The following is a 21,964-nucleotide window of genomic DNA, read 5'->3' as shown; positions in this document are numbered from 1 at the left end:
TTTCTGGAAATCTAAGGCAAGAAAATAAAATAAGGAAGAGCATGGAAATCGCAGCCTTCAAAGTCAAATCTCGCAATCTGCTAGTGTTGACCTTCGGCCATTCCAACTTGCATATCTGGAGCTACAGAAGTCCAATTGATGCAAACTTAATTTTTTTGGATTCATGACTCAAAGTTCTATAAAGGATCAAAATTTCAGCCAAAAAAGATGTCATATGAGGGCGATATGAGCTTTTAAAGATGACATTTGAATTCTGCCAGCAAACAAGTTTCGTGAAGAAACGAGTCCAAATTACATTCCGAAGCATCTAAACCGATATCCAAGTTTTTATTTCAGCAATTTAGCTCCTCTAAGTCAAAGCTTGAAGATTTCATGCAAGGCTATTTCTCCTTTTTTAGGAAAGTAGTTATTGAAGTACTTAAATGTAAATAGTCTACTTAATGGAGGACTATTTTGTAAAATAGAGACCTAGGGTTTACTACAATATAAAAAGAATGAGAGAAGAGAAAGGGGGCAGCCAGCCAAGAAGAGAAAAACACCCCCTCCTCTAAGAAACCCTAAATTATGCATTTTTCCTTTTTTTTGATTAGTTGTTCAACAAACATGCAAGGCTAAACACTTTTTCTTGGTTGAAAGGACACGAAAACCTTCGGATTTCAAGAACTGTGAGATTTATTTTACCTTTTCTTTTCAGTTTATATGATGAATATGTTTGTTCTCCTATGCTTATTTTTCCTATGATTGTTTATTTTAATTGTTAGAGCGGACTCTAAGTTATTATTGTGGACAATCTATTGCTAAGTTTGATATCAAAACCGGAGTTGTGGTATAAGAACTTGTGAAGCAACTGAGTTTAATAATTGTGGCGGATCTACATTATTAATCTTAGGGAGAACATTCAATCAAATCAAATATAGACTGCGGGCAGTTATGTTTTCTTGATTAATCAACTTATCTAGTTCTTAAGGCTGCCATTAAATTAAATTACTAGTGCGGACACTGTGGTTGTTTGATGGTTAGGGTTAGTTATATGGCGGGTCCGTTAACTAACCAATGTTAAGAAGAGATAAATATTTAGAATATAAATTAATGTTTCGTTTCCATGATCAGTTCTGATTTCTGTAGGTGGATGTGTGCTTGTGACCAAGGTTTGTTCTCTTGATAATTTTCTGATTTTATTAAATTTTGTTTGATAGTTTTCTGTTTTCTTTTGCTTTAGCCTAGATAACATCCAAACCCCCCAAATTGCATATCATCTAGCATAAAAATCTGACTTGAATCTTCCTCGTGGGATCGACCCCTTGCTTGCTTTATACTATCTTGTGTGTTGTGCTTGAAGCTAGGGTAATTAATTTGTGCGACTGCGACATCGCAACAAAAACCCTTCTTCTCCAACGACTCAGTTATACGTCCAGCTTTAATCCCTTGCTCTATCCTTTCAGCTATGCACACCGCATCGTAGAAATGCTCAGAGGAGCTACCCATTAAATGCTCATAATAAGGTGCCTTGAAGGTATTTGCAAACAAGGTCACCATCTCCGTTTCTATCAAAGGGGGTTGGACAGGCATTGCCTCATCTCTCCACCTTCGCGCATAGGCCCTTACCGACTCTTGGGTCCTTTTATCCATTGACATTAGACTTGTTCGATCAGGAGCGATTTCCAGGTTAAACTTGTACTGCTTAAGGAAGGCCTCCACCAAGTCTCTCTAGCTTTTGATCCTGACACTATCTAATCTCATGTACCAGCTCAAAGCGGATCCTACGAGGCTATCTTGAAAGAAGTAGATTAACAATTTATATATCATCGCGGATTACTTCAGCCATTTTATTGCAGTAGGATCGAAGGTGAGTGTTTGGGCATTCCAAACCAGTGTACTTAATGAACTCTGGTATCCTAAAATCTTTTGGAACCACGATGTTTGGTACCAAACATACTTCAGCTGCTCGCATAGGGTCAAACCAGTCATTACCCTCAATTGCCCTTAATCTTTCTTCCAAAGCAAACAACTTGTCTTGGTCCATCAAACTGGGAGACCTATTATCCGGGATTCCCTCTGCTGTTAAGTCCACAGTGATTGAAGCATGATTTGGCTGGATAGGGGTGATAGGCATAAAATGTTGTTCATTGGCCGAGTTTGCCCCCTGGTTTTGAGATGCTTGAGGGATGTGAGCTGCTGGCGCTCCTTCAGGTTGTTGTGCTGATGTTCCCTCCCCATTCTTAGCTCTTAGAAGTTGCTCGAGTAGGTCGGTTAGCCGAGAAACTTCATTTTTTACAGATTCCAACTCGGTCTGATAATGTGACTCTAAGTGAGCTCTTTCTTCGTTCTCCATCCTCGATCTGGACTGGGTGTGGTGGACTTTGGATGTGGGACCTATGTTTCACGATCTGGAATGCGTATGATAAATTAAAAACAAAATGCGTGATGAAAATATGGTGCACATGATGTGACAAAAAATTTTTAGAGTTGATTCATGACTTTTGTAATCCTTTAAGCAAGATTTCCGAGTCGACCTGATTACTGTAAAGGAGGGTTTGCTAAGTTCTTATCATAGTAGCTTACCAAAACACATTAGAAAGAAAAATAGGTCATGGCCTTCTTATAAATAGAAGTCGCTCATACAACATGATAACAGAAAAGGGCTTTATACATCGCTACCTTTAAAAGGCATTTCCTCTATTAGCTAAGTCCCCAATAAAAGAGGTGATGACCCCCATGTATTCCTGATACTTTGCAGCATCATTTCCAATTTGGGTGGCTTGTTGTTGCAACCTTTCCGCATAACGAGCTGCTTGCTCTACCTGCTTTGTCATATGCCTTATCTTATCATGGAACATGGTGTTATCTGCAATTATCACTTCGTTGCTGGCTCCTAAGGATTCATTACTTCTTTCCAAAACTCAAACCATATCCTCCGACCGTGCCAACTTATCCCTTACCCTCTACAGTTCTTCCTTTTCTATATCCAGCTCGACTATTTTGGAGTTAATTTGAACTGCAAAGATGTCCATGTAGTCTTGACATTCTTGATGTTCTTGCTTAGCCTTACTCAGCTCCTCTTCCATCTCGAAGTAATGGCTTCTCAACTCTTCTTCTCGTATCTCGATCTCAGATTGTAAAGCCATTATCCTTCCTTTAAAAGATTCAGCTCTCTTCTGGTAATCTCTCATATCAGACTCGACGGCCTTTCTTGCACCTCTCTCTTCCTCAAGTTGCACCATATATTGAGCTCTGATCCTTCTTGGTGCATACTGCATTCCACTCAACTGCCTTGTTACAAGGGCGGGTGCGTAACTGATGTACCCAGTTACACCAATCAAAGGAACCCATATCTTGCTTCCACAGCTCATTGTGCAGATGGCGTTGTTCATCCATGGTGCTTTCCATTTGAAGTTGCTCCTTGGCAATGCTGCATATTTATCTATCCATGCTTTCTCATCCCAATTCTTCCAAGTCTCATCCATGGTAACCTTTAACGGTCGCAGGTCAAACCACCAAAAGTTGTTAAAGATGTCCCTTGGCGTTTTGATATGATTGATAGTCTATAAATACAACATAGGGATGCAACATCTCATGGCTCCTTTTCCATGTGTTCTGCAATTGTTGAGTGATAACATGGTTTCTCCCAAAATGGCTGACGAGGGATTGATCGGGTCACGCTCGTATTCTATGAAGACACTTGCTGCTTCCAAACTGATGACTCTAATTTCGGAAGGGAACACAAATATTTTTGATGTGATAAATATTTTTGGACTGCACCAGCATCTCTTTGGCCATCTTTTTGTCCTTTCAATTTCAGTACTTCAACTCATCAATCAATTCTTTCATTTATGTGATAGGCCTGCATTTAAGATGAACATTTACCATAAATTAAAGGTATCTTATATAATTAGATATGTTATTATAAAACACGCTTTAGTTAAGGAGTTATTGATACTTCAAGTGCAAAATGATGATATAAAACCTTGATAAAAATGCACTTTTAAGTACTAATCACTTCTCCTGCTCCACGTCCGGGGGAAGGAGAAAGAAGAACAGTGTCGTTTAAAACGACACTGTTCTGCCTCTTTTTTTTTTACATGAAACGGCGTCGTTTTATACAAAACGCGTCGTTTCATTTAAATGTGGCGCCAGCAAATTTTTTTCCAAATCAGTCCTTAATTTATCCTTTGTTCATTTAAGTCCTCACAATGTAATTTGGATTTTAAGAATTAATTCAATTGCATCCCTGCCAATTTCAATAGTCGCCCCTATACTTGGCCACCTTTTTTATTTTGGTCCTTGGTCTCTAATTTATGCAATTTTACCCTCAATTGACTAATAAACTTCTAATTTCTTCAATTTGGCCCCTGATTGGGTTAATTACAGCCCCTCTATTTACGCGCATTTTCCAATTTGGTTCTTGGTTTTAGATTTCCTCAATTAAGTCCCTAATTGGCCATTAAACTTCAATATTTATGCAATTAAGCCCCTGATTTGACCAAATCAACTCTTAAAAATTATAATTTGACCCCAGAACTTTAATTTCTTCCAATTAAAGCTCAAATTGACTTAAAAATCAATTTTTCTTGCAATCAAACCCTCTATAAATTCAATTAAACCTTCAATAAAATCCAATTAAGTCCATAAACATCCAATTTTGGATTTTTCTCTTCAAATTAAATTTTCTTTTCCCACAAGGCTCTCATCATTCAAGTATATACTGTAAAAAATTTCAATCCTTGTAGTTTTGAATCTCTTTAATCAATTTTTTTCTGATCCTTTTCTGAGCGCTCCAACCTCCTATTATTTTTCTAATTTCTTCTGGCTATATATTTATATATTTATTTTTATTTTTGTGTGGGGACCCAAAAATAGGTTACAACAACGCTATAGGCTGCCATTTGGTTATCTCCATTAGATCAGCCAATGATCTCATGTACTCCTCAGTTATTCTATTCTTGGCATTTCTTATATATCATTTCCAATGCATACCCTAAAGAGTTTAAGCAAAGCTTCCTAGCATTTGTTAAAGCTGCTGGCAAAGCTAGCACGTTACCATAATATCCTTTCGGTAATGGAGGGTTAAATTTGGAACGTGCGTTGACGAGTATTTGCATGCGCATCTCCTCATTAACGCTTGAGATGCTATGGCATAGCATCTCCATAAGCATGCACTTATTACCTCAAAATTTGAACATGGGTGTAAATGAGAAGGAATCCATCTACGAATGTTGGATAATTCCTTGCGGTTAAGAACAAAACTACGGTGGGCTCCAGCGTGAACCTCGCCGCGGAATTTAGGCACCTTGGCTATAGGATCAACAGCAACAGGAGTATCATTACCATATTCATTGTGTCTGCATGTAACTCGTGGCGGATTCCTAGCACAGAGGAGTTCCCTTTGCCACACAGGTAGAATTGAAGGGGATTGAGCACCTCGTGCAATCTCACCTATGCCATTCAATAACTGAAGCATGCCGAGTCCATCACTCATTAAGTGATTAAAACGGAGCCCAAGTACAAAACCACCACACTTCAAGCGTGTCACCTGTTAATATAATGTAAAATTATTAATACTGAATGAGAATGTAATTGATGGAATATTACCATCATTGTTTTAATTATATTTTTGAATTTTCTCGATGATAATAATAATAATAATAATAATAATAGTAATGAAAGAATAAATAAACATGAGCCAATAATGTCCTATACGTACCTGAAAAAGCAATAATGGGGTATCGAGGATCTCTTCTGATCCTGGGACGCTGTAAAGAAGTTCCTGAAAGCATGGGAATGGAGATGGAATTGGATCACCAAACTGCTCGACCGTGGCATCGGTATCGGCTTCGATGAACAAGACACCCTCACCAGTACACTCTCCTATAAGCTTATTGTCTGGCCCTTGTCTAATCCTACCAGCAAAAGGGTAATAATACACAAGTGCCTGCGCAAATGCCTCCTTTATTACCTTCACAGGATCTTTCCCTTGCATTGATGGATTGTGTGCATACAAGTTGTAACCTGGTGATTGAAATTGGAGGTATAGTTGGCGATCAATATCAGAAAGCTGTCTGAATTCATGGACTCATGAATCATTGACTCTTACAAGTCCCAACCATTACGCTGGATGAGGTCAAAATTTATCGGTTCTAACCGACCTTGCTTGAAATGAGAAAAGACCATTTTTGTTATCCTTTCACATTTCTCGAAATATTATCCCTTGCAGTCCCATTTTGAGCCTGGTAACATATTTTCTTTGAAAAAAAAATCCTGACTAGGATCACACCCTATACTGGGTGTAAATGAGAGATATTTTGAAGGCACTATAGAATTAATGGATAAAAGAAAGGTTTAGAACAAAAGTTCAATGATTGAGAAAGGGCTAGAACAAGAAAAGCCATAGATGGAGGGCCATCCAAGAAAACTTTGAGGGAGGCTATGTAAAAGAAAAAAGAGTGGAATGGAAGGAGAATGCCTATCAATTCTAAGTGGGGCAAAAGAGGTTTCAGTTGAAGAAAGACACAGCAAATGCCAAAAGTAAAAAAAAAATCAAGCTTCATATCTTTTGGTGAATCTATGATAAAGCCTTTAGTGTCTTCAAAAAGATTAGATTGGTTATTCATCAAAGAAAAGTTAGATTAGAATTATGATCTATGTTAAGAGAATTCTGATCTTTGAAATTAAGGTTATGTATCACTTTCTCTACAATGACAACAAGAGAATGAGAGTTGATGAATAGTTAATGTTGATCATAGGTCTTTGAAACCCTCAAACACCTTTTGAGCCTGAATGTTCTTTTCTTTCATAGCCATGAACTATAGCTTGCATTACATGCTTTAAAAAGCCCTTTTTAATCAAGTAAGCAACTTGAAGAGCTTTTCCATAAGAGTCGTGGCTTCATGGATGTTGCGATGTCGCGGTCGCACAAATTAATTACCCTAGCTTAAAATAAACAAGATAGTATAGAGCAAGCAAGGGGTCGATCCCACGAGGAAGGTTTAGTTCAGATTTTTATGCTATACGTTATGTAATTGGGGGGGTTTGATTTGCAATGATCTAAACTATGGTAGAAATTACAATAGCAAATAAAATCAATTGAAATTGAAATATATCAAGAAAACAAACCTTGGTCGCAAGCACACATCAACCAACAGAAATCAGAACTGATCCTTGAAACGAAACTCCAGTTTATATTCTGAATTTTTATCTTTCTTAACGTTGGTTAATTAACAGATCCGCTGTATAACTAACTCTAACCAACAAACAATCACAGTGTCCGCACTAATGATTTATTCCAATGGCAGCCTTAAGATCTAGATAAATTCATTAATCTTAACAACCAAGTTGTCAGCTTGTGTTGCATTTGATCGAATGTTCTCCCTAAGTTTAATAACGTAGTTCCGCTACAATTATCAAGCTTAGTTGCTTCACAAGTTTATATACCACAACTCCGGTTTTGATATCAAACTTAGCAATAGATTGTTCACAATAATAACTTACAGTCCGCTCTAGCAATTAAGATAAACAATCATAGAAACTATGCATTGGAAAACAAACATACGCATTCATAATACAAACTGAAAATAAATGGAAGAATAAATCTCACAGTTCTTGAAATCTGAAGGTGTTTGCGTCCTTGCAACCAAGAAAACGAGCTTAGCCTTGCATATCTATTGAACAACTACTCCTAAAGATGAAAGAATACATGATTTTTGGGTTGTAGAGGGGAGAGTTTGTGTTTCTTCTCTTATGGCTGCCACCCTTCTTTCTTTGATTCTACTGCACTCTCTCTCCCTCTCTCTTGGCTCTCTTCATAGCATAAACTTAGCTGCCTATTTATACACAAATTGTAAGTAAGAAAAATCAAAGTTCAAGTGTGAACATCAAGAGATGGTGGTAGTGTGAAGGCGGCTGGCGGCTGGTGGCTGGCAGCTGGTTTGTGGTTGGTGGTTTGAGGTTGTGGCTTGAGGTTGGTGGCTGCCTTCCTTGACCTTCTGGATTGATGTTCTTGAGGAGCTAAATTGCTGAAATTAAAACTTGGATGTCGGTTTTGATGCTTTGGAATGTAATTTGGACTCGTTTCTTCATGAAACCTGTTTGCTGGTAGAATTCAGTTGTCATCTTTGAAAAATCATATCTCCCTCATATGACATTGTTTTTGGCTGAAATTTTGAGCGTGGATAGGTCTTTGAATTAGGAATCCAATAAAATTGAGTTTGCATCAATTTGACTTCTGTAGCTCCAGATATTAAATTTTGAATGACCAAAGGTCAATACTGGCAGAATGCGAGATTTGACTTTGCAGGATGTGATTTCCATGATTTTTCTCCTTTTATTTTTCTTGCATTACATTTCCAGAAAGGTATGGATGTTAGCTTTTTAGTGCCACTGGAATCACTTCATTTCGATCTCTAGAACTCACGCTCTGCACAAAACATCGACTGAACGTCAAATCTGCCAATTACCTCCATTTTACTCCTTTTTGCATCTTTCATCCAAAAATGCCTTCAAAACATAAAACAAAGAATATCAAGGCATTTTATATATAAAACACGGACAAAACATTAGGTAAATGTGGGTGAAACTATCGAATAATATGGTTACATCAATGGATTAAGCTACTTGTTATTATGCATGCTGATAAAATTGGTGCTAAAAAAGAAAACAATCTTTCTTGATGAATCCTCAAGTTTTGACTTGAGTCTTTTGTTTTTTGAAATTCATAGAAGGTCACCTCATCGCAAACCATCAAAAGATATACCCAAGATCAAAGATTAAAACTGACACAAAGAACCATGAAAAAAGTCATTTTAATCTTACAATGGGTCGTTTCTGTTTTCAAAATACAAGACAATCAAAGGACTGCATTGAATAATGTGTGTAGGATCTTTGATCGAGGAAGCTTGAAATTAAAAAAAAAATTAAAAACGGACATCTCTCTGATTTCATTTCAGCAATTAGACTTAAATAGACATGACCGTTGAAATATGAGATTTGATTCCAGAACAAGAAAGATTGTCAAACAAGATGAATATCGATCAAATTTGCAAAATCTTTGATAAGAATGACATCAACTTTTCTCGACACTTCTTGAAAAGTTGACCACCTGGGGGCAATACTGTCGCACCCTCGTGAGCGGAGCACGGCGTCGCAGCGAACCCTCGATTGGTTTCAGGGTCTTTTTGTTTTTTTTGTGTAAAAGGGAGTCGCCATCTAGTATTTTGGTCACTAGGAACCCTAACTAGTCTTTTAGAGATTCTAAGGCAAGGGACTGGTTGCGTAAAGGGAAGGTATTAGCACCCCTAGTACGCCCTACCTAAGGTAAGCTGCTTGGTGTTTGGTTTGCTTTATAATTGCTATGGTGTTAGTGTTTTCTAAATCCCATCAGTTTTCCTAGGTTTAATTCAAACTAAATTTATTAAGATAGAAATCCAAGGAGATTCCATGTGCTTCGAAAGCTCATTTTTCCCTTAGTATTTCAAGAGTTTGCGACTCGTAAATCACAAGGAGGAGGGACAAAAATTTAGAAATCTAGGGCTCTTTTAAAAAAACCAATTTTTTTGGCCTTAGTGTTTTATACTCTCACGGTTCGTGAACCGTGGAGTAAAAAAAATTGAAATGTCCTCGATTATAATCAAGGCTTCTTTCAAGGATGTGTGCGGATTTATTATTCTTAGAAAATTATTTTGGATATTTACCACCCCAGGTTTCTTTATCCAAATATTAATAGTGAATAATAATAAATTATTCTCAATAATATTTTGGATATCCGTCCTTTAAGGATTTCTGTATCCAAACATTAGCGGTGAATAATAGATAAATTCCCTCCAAAATAAGATTTTTATATTTTTTGGAATATTGGCCAATACCCTTTGGAGTTTTACAAACATGTTGTAAAATCCAGAAATGAAAGAAAACAATTTTTGTTGTGTTTAAGAAATCCATGCGAAAACATATTTTTCAAAACTTTCAATATTTTTTGTAAAAAAAAAACAGCGTTCAAAACATGTTAGGGTATTGGCCGTATGCAACACACAAGAAAATATTTTTTTTTGATATATATGTATATTTGTCACACTGCGTCGAAAAACCAGGTATTATAAATACGAGATTGATATTTAAAAAAAAAACACAAAAAAAAAATTAAATACACGTTCAAGTGAATTTGCCTTCCCTGGTTACTGTTCAAGTGAATTAAATTTCACTTGAACAGTAACAAATGCAAACTAAGAATGCCAGTGTCTTACCATGCAAAATGCAAAAAAACTGGGAGAGGAGAGACACGGCTTACCTGGTCCGCTGGCGACCCCGGCTCTTTCACTCCTCCACTGTCTGCAAATCCCTGCTTGTTCTGAATGCCAAAGATGACTTACGAGCTGATGGACATGGACAGAGCTTCTGCTTTCTCGCCTCTGGTACCCAAAGAGAGACTCCTTTCTCTGTTTCAGTCTCCTCTCTTTCTTCTGGTTTTCTGCACCTTCTTCTCCTCTGTTCTGCAGATTTTATTCGCAGAAAGAATGGAGCAAAGACTGAAAGTCAGTCCCTGCTTCTTCCTTGTTTCTCCTCTCTTTTTTTCATCTTTTCTTTTCTCTTCTTTCTCTTCTACTGCCTGCCTTCCTGATCTCACAGCAACGCAAGGATGAGGGAAGAAACTCCCTCTGTTCTATGCGTTTTTTTTCTCTCCTAACTGCCTACCTCTCTTGCGTTTTTTGTCTTTCTTTTTCTGTCTCCCCCCCCCCCTCTTTAGGTCAGCAGCCGAGGCTTCTATATAGCATATACATGGCTTTATTTAGGAAACAAATATTACATTAACTCTAGGGTGTAATATCGGGTAGCAGAAATAGAAAACCAGAATATTTGATTCTGATTCTATGATCAGCAGTGATTTCTTTCCTAGTTAGAGGATGGTGCGGCTCTTTTCTTTCCTTCCATAGAGCCAGCTGCTCCCTTTAAAATGAGGCAATAAAAACGTGGTTTGCAGATAAAAGGAAAGAAGATAACCGGGGTAGCTAACCGGGGTAGCTGTGTAGAGAAAAATGAAAGAAAGAATTGCAGACGGGGAAGCATTGTTTTCCTTTTCTGATCTAATTCCTGTTCTTCAATTTCGTCACCCGGTAAAATTTCTTCTAATTTTATCTTCAATCAACTCCCTTATTTTAACATCGTTTCCATTTGGTCCTTGGTCCATAAAAGGACTTCAAATTGGCTTGCAATTGGTCTTCAATCTTTAAGCATCTTGCAATTGTGTCCCTGCAAACTTGGGCAAAAATCTTTCTCGCGGCAGGAATCCTTGCTTTCACACTAGATATTCAAACGGGAAGATCTTGAGCTTCTGATATCAAAATCAAGCGATTCCAAAATCCAAAATTCATCTACGTGTCCGGACTACAACTTTGATGATGGATTCAAAGTGAGATAAATTCTTTTTGAATAACAGAATTGCAACCAAACTCGGCTGGAAACCTTCTCGCGGTAGGATTCTATGTTTTCATGCTAGATTTCAAACAGGAATATCTTGAGCTTCTGATATCGAAATCAAGCAATTTAAAAGCTCAAATTTATCTACGCGTCTAGGAATACAACTTTGATGAAGGAGTTGAAGGGAGATAAAATCGTTTTAAAGAACAGAATCTGGCAGTAATCTCATTGGTCAGAAAGGTTCTTGATTTGACAATGCCGAGCATCCAAATCTGACTAAGAGTTTGCCCTAAGATCAGTGATCCCTAGGACCCAATAAAGGTCTAGGTCAATTTTTCAACATGTCATGAGTGACAGAATATAGCTAAGATGGTCAGATATCGTACGAAACCAAGTCAGAATCAGAGCCTAATTTGGAACAAAAAATTGCGATAGCAGTTGAGTCAGTTTTTTTAGTGCAAAATTTAAGGGATTTATCCAACCTTAAAAAACAAGATAACAAAGGAACGAATTTAGCATTATGAAGACCCCTAGTCAGTCTAAGAAAACCTTATGATTTTGGCAGCAAAGGGGAAGGATAAAGAGAGCAGAAAACAACTCAAATAGGGTTTCGAAAAAAATATATTTCTTTCTCTACTTTTATCAATCCTCCAGCAAACATGAGTTAAACTCCAACACTTGGTTCAAAAAAGGTATACACCATCTCCAGCACGTGGGGTCCAAAAATGAGTAACAACAAACACAGTGGACCCTGAGAAGGAAAACAAGCAGTATTCAGATCAACTAGGGGGTAATGAAAGATTATTAGACGATGAATTGATGAGTTAGGGACAATGGTGTTCAAAGAAGGACAATTATTAAACGAGCACATTCAAATCATGCTTGGAAAATATTGTTCAAGGAACAATCCATGATCCAATAAACCTCGGCAGCAATGGAGAGTAAAGATGTACCTGAAGGACATCTTTATATTGTCATCTAGGGTTTAACCTCTGAAACATGGTTACAATTCCCGACAGATGTTATCGTGCGGTTTCATTTGAATGAATGTTAAAAGAAAGCACCCACCCATCAAGATTGACGATGAGACTATCTGTTTTGAAGCTCAAAGGTGCACTTCATCGTATGAATATGGGTGATAAATTGAACATCATTGATAATTCCAATGCATTTCTTTTCATGATCTTATTAGATGGGTGAGAACTTTTTGAGAAAAACATTGAGCGTAACAATGATGAGCCTTTACGACAAGCTATGGGATGCATGCTTAGATGACTTGATAGTTTCTAAGAAGGTTGATGATAACATATACTTGAAAGGTATGTTTCAACTAGAGGCAAGTTCATGATTGATTGACCATCTTGATGGGTGTTGGTATGATGCACTCAATCAATCAGAGGATAATTCTCAGAAGAATCCAGGAGAGAAAATCCTTCATGATGAATCGAGCAACACCACACTTGGGGCAAGGTCAAGCTTGATAAACAACGAGAGCAGTAACCGTCGAAGACAACCTAAGATAGGCACTGCATTTACAACTGAGTGATAGCTAGCACATGAATGAGCCAATGCATTGAAAGAATAAAGAAGGCTTTGAAATGCAAACAAAGGCACCCTTATGATGATGGAATATCAAAGAGGGGGGGAACTATATTTCAAATCAAGTAAGGATGCATGTATGTCATCTAACCTTAAAGAATTGCACACATTTTTGAATTGTTAGAGGAAAATCCTCAATGAAGTCAAGTAAGATTGTGGATAGAAAGAATCATTGAGTAGATAATAATAAAGAATCGGTTTAGATCCTGGAACGAGAAGAGAATGAGATGAACCCTACTAGTATGAGAATCTCAAAGAAAAGAGGAGATCAACCCTATCATCAAGAGGAGTCTTCAAGTCAACCTTACAATCAAGAAGCGCCATTTGTCAGCCTTATCCTGTCAAGACTTCACTTGCCAAGCCTTTTTACCAGGTAAATCATCTTTTTCTGGGTAGGTCACCCATCATAATGAGACCATTATCTTCCATTTGGGTAGGTCGCCCATTATAATGAGACCACCTTTCATCTTTCCATTTGGGTAGGTCACCCATCATAATGAGATCATCATCTTTTTCTGGGTAGTAGGTCACCCATTACAACGAGACCATTCTCCATGTTTTTACCTGAGTAGGTCACCCATAACAATGAGACTAATTCATATTTTGATCATCTTGCATGTGGATAGGTCACCCATCATAATGAGACCATCTTTCTTCATTTGGGTAAGTCACCCATCACAATGAGACCATCATTTTGTTTTCCAGGTAAGTCACCTATCACAATGAGACCATCATTTTTTCCACTTGGGTAGGTCACCCATCACAATGAGACCATCATTTTTTCCACTTATCATATTTCATCTGGTTAGGTCACCCATTACAATGAGACCACACACACATCTTTGTATTGGTTCTGGTTAAAAGAGATCGCCAGATGGGATCTCAGGTTAACCCAACCACACACAGAGTTTAGCTTAGGTTAAAAAGAAATCGCCAGATGGGATTTTAGGGACCAAGCTACACCCTAATTTTGGTACTGGTTAAAGGAGATCGTCGAATGGGATCTCAAGTTAACCCAATCAAAAGGGCAGGTCGCCCGTGAAAATAGACCAGCGTGAGTATGTATGGGCAGGTCGCCCCTGAAAATAGACCACAATGAGAATGTGTGGGTAGGTCACCCTTGAAAATAGACCAGCGTGAGTATGTGTAGGGAGGTTGCCCCTGAAAATAGACTAGCGTGAGTATGTATGGGCAGGTCGCCCCTGAAAATAGACCACAATGAGAATGTGTGGGTAGATCACCTTTGAAAATAGACCAGTGTGACTATGTGTGGGCAGGTCGCCCATGAAAATAGAGCAGCGTGAGAATGTGTGGGCAGGTCACCCTTGAAAATAGAACAGCGTGAGTATGTGTGGGTAGGTCATCTGTGAAAATAGAGCAATGTGAGTATGTGTGGGCAAGTCGCCCCTGAAAATAGACCAATGTAAATGTGTGGGCAGGTCGCCCTTGAAAATAGACCACTTTTCTTCAAAATGGGTGGGTCACCCAAGATAATAAGACCACTTTCTTTTGAAAAGCGAAGTCCTTGGCTGAGTGGATCACTCAATAAGCAAGGAAGACCTTTTGTTTTCTTTACAAGCTTACTATGCAAAACATTGAGGAATTTTTGCTTCGTAAGCATTGCAAAGAGGAGGCATCTGTTGCTACCTAATTTTTTACCCATGTTTTTGATAAATTTTCAGAAAAAATAAAAAATAGCAAAAAACAAAGAAAACCCCTAAAAAATGCATTTTTATATATTTGCATCAATTTTAGCATTTTCAATGTCATCTTAGAAGAATTTAAGTTTTCAAAGGTATTTCAAACGCGTTAATTTTACAATCACTGATTTTTTGAGTCGACGTTGATATTGCTCACATTAAAAAATACAAAAAAATAAGAAAAATCAAAATTACAAAAAAAAGAGAAAAGAAAAGAAAAAGAAAAGTCGAGGGACTAATTTGGAAACCTAGGAATACTTCTTCTATAAATACCATGCTACAGTGAAATAATGAGGGGGGAGAAAAATTTACTCACGAGGAGAGAAGGGATAAAATTTACAAGCATGGAGGCGGAGAAAATTTGAGAGGAAAAGGGGCAGAAAAAAATAAGCCCTAAACCTAAATAGTTTCTCTAAAGCCGCCACTCTCCCTTCCCTATTCATCCTTTACAAAGCCATCTTCCCTACAAAGAGGGAGAACCCCACAAAACACAGGGCCTTCTCCTCTAAGAAAAACAAACCGACCCCTCTCCCCTTTGATCTTTTTCCCTCTTTAGCCAGCCACACAGACCCGGCCACAAGAGGCCGCTCAACCTTTTCTTCCCCATACAGCTCCTCTCCAGACCACCACAACTTAGCCACAGCTGTCGTTTCCCCCCCTCCTGTGGTTTTCAGACCCTCTCACGGTCCCCGTGTCTTGGCCTCACTAGAGCCGCCTGCTGTTTTGGCTCCTGCCCCAGCCAGACCTCACAGATCGTCCCTCTCTGTCACCAGCAGTCATCTACTGCCTCACGCCGGCTAAAAGAGAAAGAGAGGAGAAGGGACTGAGCTTAATGTGGTCTGTTCCCCCTTCTTAGACCCCTGCTTGCCTCACCGCTGACCAAAGAAGAAGGAGGGGTCAACGATTTACCCGATCCAATGGGTATCCGATCACGCGAGTCACCGGTGAGCTAAAACATACTTGCTTGTATGCGTTTTTGGGTGTTTTGCAAGTAACGGCGTTGTTCACAGCCGACAGGACGGTGAAGAGGGAAGGAAGACATTACGGATCTCCCCATGCTTTTTGGATTTTGCAGCGGCACGTGAACCCACGCGCCGCCAGTTGCTGTGGTGCGTGGAGCAGATGCGCCGCCACCGCTCCTACAGTTCCTGAGGGCCTCCTATGCAGTTCCTGGACTTTTTAGGGACCTTTTTGTAATGGTTACATGTTTGAACATGTATTTAAATTACTGTTAGTTTTTTTGTCTTGTCAAAGATTCACGGATAAGGGACTAGTCCGTCCGATAGGAAATTTGCTGACACGACCACATAACTTTTTTCAATTGAACCTATAATAAGATAATGATATTCCGATGAAAATAAAATTATAAAAAATACATATAAAAGTATTGATATGTAAAACTAAAAGAATAATCTAAAATAACTTTGAGAGGTAGCTCAGGTTTTAGGTCTACTTCCTGATAGTCATGAGTTCTAGTCCCTTCATAGCTACTGAATGCTTACATGGTCGTTAACTTCAGATCCCATGAGATTAGTTAAAATGCATGCAATCTGGTGCAAACACTTATATTAATAATAATAATAATAAATCCAAGAGAATATATACAAATATAAGTCGAAACCTACCGCCATTTTCATTAGAAGAACATAAACCTACTACCCGTGTAGTGAGTCAACTTGATATGCACTTGTAATTAAGAATATACTTAATACACGGGACCAACCTACATTTGATATTTAATACTGAAGATAGTTAGGCAGAAGCTAATTCATTTGTAGGATTCGATTTTTATCTCTCTGGATTAAATAATTATATTCTTTTCTTTATTTCTTTAATTACATAATCCAAAAATGTCATGTAGGCATATATCAGTTTGATGTATTAAAAAAGATTTAATAAATTTATTTGTAAGTTGGTCTCCAAATTTGAACTAAATTAATAATAATAATAATAATAATAAAATCTCTTTGAGCATCAAACCAATTTTAAAATTTATATAAAAAAACTTCCTGATTTAAATCTTTAAACTTTGAACTTGAAATTTATTTCAGATTGGGTTCATACTTGAATAGTCTAGAAAATTAACCAGGATAAAATTCAGGTAAAATTTGGTTAACAATTTTATTTTTATTGTTTTTTTTTATCAATAACAAAGTTATTTTTTAATTTTTTTATCCTAGAAAAAACAATTCTCAATGAGTAGGCAGCAACAATCAAGTTAATGACAAAACATATTTGTTTCCTCAACTTTGCTTACAATATATTCATGATATGGTCACCTGTGACTGTTTTGCGAGTCATTGATCTTTCGCTGTTAGCTTCACTGCCTAGAAGATGCATATTTAACAATGATCAACTGATCATAGAGGAAGCCTATATCCAAACCAATCGCACAGCCTTTCGTCCTCCAAGTTCCTTCTATTTTTCTTATGTACACAATTAACATATCCTAAATTACCCTTTTGATTTTAATTTTTTTAATGAATTAATTATGTGAATAAAATTTATAAGAGACGTATAGGGGGGCATGAATAGCACTAGCTAGAAGTCAATGTATCAATGTTGATGCTCCTCAAAAAGTCAACGCTGGTGAAGTTGGTAGCAAAAATAAATAATAATAAAAACAAATTAATTGAGTAGCAACTAGCTAGAGAGCCAAACAAATTGCAGAAGACGTCACACCTTCATTAATTATTGGTTGTAAATGCCTATCTAAGGAAACAATATATAATCTTATGTGCAGAACTTGAGAGGGATTCACAGACATTTTGGTCCAGGGAAAGCCACAACCGGGCCATTTTGTATTGCTTCTAAGACCTCCTAAAACAACCCAAAAGAAGATAAAGAAGAGGAAATAAGATTTAAACTCTCGCTTGGTCAATAAAATATTGATATCATAGTAAATGACCTCTCAACTCTATGTTATTTTTTTAATACATCTTAGTTTTTTAGATTTGAAATTTTTATAAGTTCATACTATTTTATATTTAATTTTTATCAAATAAAATAAAATGATAAAATTTAAATTTATGATTACTTGATCAACAAAATTTTAATATTACAATAAAAAATTATCTCAATTTAAAAATTTAAATTATTGAATGAGATCTCAGGATATGATTTATATATTTTTTATATGGTAAAACATAACCCAAAAGGGTTTAAGTGAAGGATATTAGAGTATAAAACCAATCCCGGGATATAATATAAATTTCTAAATTTTAAACTTTTGGACAACAAATAATTAGTCGACAACTAATTTGTCTAGTGTTGGTTCAAATTCTAACTTTGTCAAAGTCTAAGGAATCCCCTCCATTAGGCCTTCATTAGGCACGTAGTTTCCCAAAATCTATCCCCTCTAAACTTGAAAGATAAATCAAGGGAGAGAGGGTTTCTCAATATTATGAAAGGAAAACCAACATGGTTAGTACTGGGCATGACCATATTGGAGTAATAACTTTAGGATAATCTACAAGGTTGGTGTGATCACATTTCCAAGCCCCACAAATTAATGAAATTTTCAGAAGCCCTTTTAATTTTCATATATGTTTGAATTTTCTTCTTATTCGTCCACTTGTTAGTTCCTTCACAGAATTTTCAACGAAGAATAAAGGAAAAAACTATGAGTATAACGATAAATTAATAAAAAGATTCTTCTGTGGGGAATCATGAACCAGAATAATAATGAATTGGAAATGAGTTAGGTGTTGTAGTGGGTAACGAGTACCTCACTCGTTGATGAATTCATGGTTTATAAACTTCATCATTTACTACTGTCCCTGCTCCTACCTTTCACACCTACTGCATGTCCACACAATCATTATTACTATAAATATGTAGCAAGTTTGCCTTCCCATGCATTCCATTTCAAGCAAAAATATTCTTGACTGCTGAGGTAGAGCCACCATTTATCACAGTTTGCAGCAAACATACTTTTTGTGCGATGGCAACACCAACTTCCTTATCGTTCGCCGTCCGAAGGAGCGAACCAGAATTGATTGCTCCAGCTAAGGCCACACCTCATGAATTCAGACAGCTTTCTGATATTGATCGCCAACTATACCTCCAATTTCAATCACCACATTACAACTTGTATGCACACAATCCATCGATGCAAGGGAAAGATCCTGTGAAGGTAATAAAGGAGGCAATTGCGCAGGCACTTGTGTATTATTACCCTTTTGCTGGTAGGATTAGACAAGGGCCAGACAATAAGCTTATAGTTGATTGTACTGGTGAGGGTGTCTTGTTCATCGAAGCCGATGCCGATGCCACGGTCGAGCAGTTTGGTGATCCAATTCCATCTCCATTCCCATGCTTTCAGGAACTTCTTTACAACGTCCCAGGATCAGAAGGGATCCTCAATACCCCATTATTGCTTTTTCAGGTACGTATAGGACATTATTGGCTAATGTTTATTCATTCTGTCGTTATTATTATTATTATTATTATTATTTTCTAGAAAATTCAAAAATATAATTAAAACAATGATGGTAATATTCCATCAATTACATTCTCATAAAGTATTAATAATTTTACATTATATTAACAGGTGACACGCCTGAAGTGTGGTGGTTTTGTACTTGGGTTCCGTCTTAATCACCCAATGACCGATGCACTCGGCATAGTTCAGGTATTGAATGCCATAGGTGAGATTGCACGAGGTGCCCAAGCCCCTTCAATTCTACCTGTGTGGCAAAGGGAACTCCTCTGTGCTAGGAATCCGCCACGAGTTACATGCAGACACAATGAATATGGTAATGATGCTCCTGTTGCTGTTGATCCTACAGCAAAGGTGCCTGAATTCCACGGCCAGGTTCACGCTGTAGCCCACCGTAGTTTTGTTCTCAACCGCAAGGAATTATCCAACATTCGTAGATGGATTCCTTCTCATTTACACCCATGTTCAAATTTTGAGGTAATAAGTGCATGCTTATGGAGATGCAATGCCATAGCATCTCAAGCTAACCCTAATGAGGAGATGCGCATGCAAATGCTTGTCAACGCACGTTCCAAATTTAACCCTCCATTACCGAAAGGATATTATGGTAACGTGCTAGCTTTGCCAGCAGCTGTAACAAATGCTAGGAAGCTTTGCTTAAACTCTTTAGGGGTATGCAGTGGAAATGATAAGAAATGCCAAGAATAGAATAACTGAGGAGTACATGAGATCATTGGCTGATCTAATGGAGATAACCAAAGGGCAGCCTATAGGGTTACAATCATATGTCGTGTCAGACTTAACAAGTATTGGGTTCGATCAGGTGGACTATGGATGGGGCAACACAATTTACACTGGGCCACCCAAGGCCATGCCTGATGAAATTTCTATTGCAGGAACCTATTTCCTGCCGTATCGATTCAAGAACGGAGAGCGTGGGGTTATGCTTTTGGTTTCCTTACGTGCACCAGTTATGGAGAGATTTGCAATACTATTAGAGGAATTGGCAAGGCATGACCCAGAAAGAAGCCAAGAACAACAAGAAATGATACCAAGCTCCCTATAAGACAGAGGAAAGGCTATGATATGATATTATTCTATTCTTGGCCGGATAAGCCTTTGGTACCAAAAAAAATATTTTAAAGCAGATGGTGGCGAGGTTTGAATAAGCCTTTAAATTTATTTACTACCAGCAAGCCCGTACTCTTTGACCTTGTTGTGATTGTATACTTAGATATATGAGTTGGAGTTGTAATGAAAATTTGGTGATTTGTGTGGTTTCAAATTGTTTACAGTTGTAAAATTTAAGTCTCATGACTTTTATATTCAATAATAAGATCAATATTTGGTTTCCAATAGTTTGATTGATCCTTGTTTCGTGAGTTAATTAGGGTTTTGATCTTTTATATAAAAACAAATTAGGGTTTTGATCAACATATATATGCCATTTTGTTGAACAAAAATGACTGCAAATTCATTGGACAACAACCGTTGATTTTTACTATTTTTTTGCCTGAGTCAAAGCAGCACCATAATAACTTAGGAAAGCTGCATAGAATTTTGTTTGAGTTACATTTTTAAGTTTTTTAGATGAAAAAACTTTTTTAAAAAGAATATTCAAGAATTTTATCATTTGCTTATGGATTTTAACTCAAAAGTTAATTAAAGTGAGAAAGCATAGAGAGGAAGTTGTGAACAAGAAATTAAAACAAATCTATACAAATACGGTTTATCTAAACTTGTACAAAGTGTTTTTAAACCCATGCTGGACTAGTCCGTCCGACAGGAAATTTGCTGACACGACCACATAACTTTTTTGAATTGAACCTATAATAAGCTCAATAAAAAAAAAAATTTGGTTTTTAATAAGGTGTAGTTAAATTAAAATTTTAATTTCTTTTTAATTTTATATAGATTATCAGTTTCGCTAAAAAGTATAATGAGTCTAATTTCAACTATACTAATAATGATTTTATAATATTTAGAAAGAGATAGAGTTAATTATTACAAACAAGTTTTTAATGTCATACGATTATTAATGACATGGCAAGTATCTAAATAAAGACTTGGGGAAAACTGGAAGGTTTTTGAGTAATAATTTTCAAAGATTAATTTGAAGTTGTTTTTTAAGGAATCAAGTGAATCAACTCTCTGCTCTCTCTCTCTCAATATAATATAAGAGATGAAAACGGGGCGCTTGAATGCTGACAATATTATCTCGATTATCCTAAAAAAAAAAGTCATTGCTATTATTTGACAAAAGAAAAATGAAAAAATATATATAAAAAAAGAGAGAAAAAGTCCATGCTAGTGAGGTTGACGTATAAGAGTTTGCAAAACAGAAACTACTTCAAAAGCAAATACTCTATAGAGTAGATCTAAACAAAACTGAAAAAAAAATTATTCAATTACATTGAGCTTTGTTAAAAAAAAAAACTCTATAGTGTAATTTTTTTCCTTTTTCCACATATCTTTATGAGTCACTTACTATTCCAAGTTTATTTAATGTAAAAACCTCAATAATTATTGAGCTTTATTATGGCACTAGTGTTACCTATAAAATAAATTTTTCGATCTCTAAGTTAGTTTTTGAATTTAATTGTTTTAACAGGTCAATAATTAAGCCAAAAAGATGATTTTTCATGTCTAGTGGAGAGATGAGTCACTACCAGAAAATCTACGAATACAAATGGAATCACTAACGAATTTTTTCCATCGGTAACTCCGTCAGTATTTACAAACAGAAATATATCGTCGGTATATACAAAGGGAATCCAAGTCGAAATAGAAGGAATTAAAAAAAATCAAATAATATGATAAC

The 21,964-nt window shown here is 36.8% G+C and overlaps 2 pseudogenes; one reads left to right on the top strand and one right to left on the bottom strand.

The window, feature by feature from the left end:
• Nucleotides 1-4,858: 4,858 nt before the first annotated feature.
• On the bottom strand, nucleotides 4,859-13,326 carry LOC133673811 (benzyl alcohol O-benzoyltransferase-like; annotated as a pseudogene).
• A 5,222-nt stretch (nucleotides 13,327-18,548) lies between these two features.
• Nucleotides 18,549-20,499, top strand: LOC133678845 (benzyl alcohol O-benzoyltransferase-like; annotated as a pseudogene).
• The last annotated feature ends 1,465 nt before the right edge of the window (nucleotides 20,500-21,964 follow it).

The sequence above is a fragment of the Populus nigra genome, chromosome 1 (genome assembly GCF_951802175.1).
Source record: "Populus nigra chromosome 1, ddPopNigr1.1, whole genome shotgun sequence".
Classification (NCBI taxonomy): domain Eukaryota; kingdom Viridiplantae; phylum Streptophyta; class Magnoliopsida; order Malpighiales; family Salicaceae; genus Populus; species Populus nigra.
The sequence above is the reverse complement of the archived record's forward strand: the minus strand, read 5'-3'. Positions and strand labels throughout refer to the sequence as shown.